The 2,535-nt window shown below is 43.3% G+C and overlaps 1 pseudogene; it reads left to right on the top strand.

The window, feature by feature from the left end:
- Nucleotides 1-2,260: 2,260 nt before the first annotated feature.
- LOC119582968 overlaps nucleotides 2,261-2,535 on the top strand; it is a 3,703-nt pseudogene continuing 3,428 nt past the window's right edge.

Here is a 2,535-nt window from a genome sequence, read left to right as displayed (position 1 = left end):
TTATTATCGGTCTTTGCGTGAGTCTTGTTGCGTGCGACTATTATTTGGCTTCCTATTCAATCGCCCGTTCTTTTTTTCTCTCATTTTTTATTCATTCTCTGAACCCTTCTTCCCTATCTGTCCCCTTTTCTACCTTGGGTCCCGCTGAATGTCTCCCCTCGTCTTGGCTCCTCCCTTCTCCTCTCCCCTTTCTCCTCGCCCCCTATACCCCCCTCCTATCACCTCGTCTTCCCCCCCCCTTTCCCTTTCCCCTCCCCCTTCTCCCCTATTGCCCCAGCCCCCTTGGTAGCACCCCCTCCCCCCTGTGATAACATTCACAGTTAATGGCATCCTTTTGATCTTCCCACTTTCTTTTTGGCATTTCCCATTTTCTGTTGGCACTTCCCATTTTCTGTTGGCACTATCGTGTTATGATTTTCTATTTCCCGCCCCGTGTTATCTTGGCCGCTTATCGCGATGTTATCAGCTTTCCCCTCTTCCTCGCCCCGGCCGCTCGGGGGAGACCCAATAATGGAAAACGGGAAATTACCATTCTCTCGTGATCTCCTGTTGTATCTACTGGCCCTGCGATGCCGCCGCCGCTCTGCCGCCGCCGCTGATATACACAGACGCACACAGAGGCACTTTCATACAGAGGTGGAACATACACACGCACGCAGTATAAACACATGTACGTGCACATTATAATACACGCCTGTACACACACACACACGCACACACGCACACACACACACACACACACACACACACACACACACACACACACACACACACACACACACACACACACACACACACACACACACACACACACTCACACACACACTGCATATAAATAGACACACGAGTTTCCCCTCTTTCTCGCCCCCCACCCCCCTTCGTATGATAACTGGCGAGGGGTCACTTCGTTTGTTGGTCGGTCGCCTGTGCTCTTCTAAGACTTGTTTCGAACTTATTTTGATATTATCGTGGCTGAGAAACTTACGTTGAGAATATTTCGTGCACAGACTCATAATCATTAATTCATTCACACGCACAAGCGATAACACCCTCGCCTTAATATTTCGCTATTTGTTTATGATATCATCTAAGTTACTCATTCACTCATTTCTTCTCTCATTCACCCATCCCCCTCCTCATTCACTCATTCCTTTCTTCATTCACTTACTCCTTTCCACATTCACTCATTCCTTACCTCATTCACTCATCACACTCACTGACTCACCTTCTCACACCTCGAGCTGTTCCGTCGCGGATGATAAAGACGAGAAAAACGTTCGCGTAGTTAGACTCTTCCGCTTCTGAAACGTTTTTCTACAGCGCGTTTTTTTTTTGAATTCCTCTGCGATTCTCTGTCTCTCTCTCTCCCGCTCTCTCTCTCTCTCTCTCTCTCTCTCTCTCTCTCTCTCTCTCTCTCTCTCTCTCTCTCTCTCTCTCTCTCTCTCTCTTTCGCTTTCTCGCTTTCTCTCTCTCTCTCTCGCTCTCTCGCTTTCTCTCTCTCTTTCGCCTTCTTTCTGTTATATATATATATATATATATATATATATATATATCGATCTATATCTCGATCTCCCCTTTTCTCTATATCTCTCCATCTATTTATCCTTCCATCTGTATCCCGCCCTCCATCACTCCCTCGCTCTGTATCTCTTTATCACTCTCTCTTATCTATATACCCATCTTATATCTACCGTCTTCCTTCCTATGTCCCTTTTTATCTCTTTTCCCCTCTCGTTTTATCTCTCTTCCCCTCTCGTTTTATCTCCCCTTCCCTAATTCTCTGCTTTTTCTGCCTTCATACTTCCCACCCTAACTCCCTTCTCTCTCTTCTTCCAGGTAGTTCCTCCTTCCCTTTATCTTTCCTTTTTTCTTTCTCCCTCTTTATCTCCTTCCCCTCCCTTTCTCCCTTCCTTCCCCCACCTGTATATCTCCTTCCCTTTTTCCCCTCGTTCCCTTCTCCCGCCCCCCCTCCCTCCTTCTCTATTACCCCCGTTCCCCCTATTCCTCCTTCCCCATAATAATAATAATTATTATTATTATCATTATATTATTATTATTATTATTATTATTATTATTATTATTATTATTATCATCATCATTATCATCATCATTATTATTATTGTTATTACTATTATTATTATTATTATTATCATTATCATCATTATTATTATCATCATCATCATTATTATTATTATCATCATTATTATTATTATTATTATTATTATCATTATTATTATCATCAAATCAAAAGATTTCTACAATGACACTTCTCGAGACTCGCTACATATCCCGGCCGTTCCCAGAGGATGAACGGGAACAGATTTTGCGTCGGGCGAACAGGTTGCTGCTATCTTTTACATTCTTGAACTATCTATATTCGTCTTTTTTTCTTTTTTATTTTCTTTTTTTTTGCACATACTCTGTCTCCGTTTCTCTACTTCCCTCGCTCTCCCTGCGCCTGGCGCTCTTGTTGGCCTCCTTTTTCTCACTTTATTTATTTTTTTTTTTTCTTTCCCCTCATTCCTCCTGCAGCCG

Source organism: Penaeus monodon, chromosome 16, assembly GCF_015228065.2.
Source record: "Penaeus monodon isolate SGIC_2016 chromosome 16, NSTDA_Pmon_1, whole genome shotgun sequence".
NCBI classification, from domain to species: domain Eukaryota; kingdom Metazoa; phylum Arthropoda; class Malacostraca; order Decapoda; family Penaeidae; genus Penaeus; species Penaeus monodon.
The sequence above is the reverse complement of the archived record's forward strand: the minus strand, read 5'-3'. Positions and strand labels throughout refer to the sequence as shown.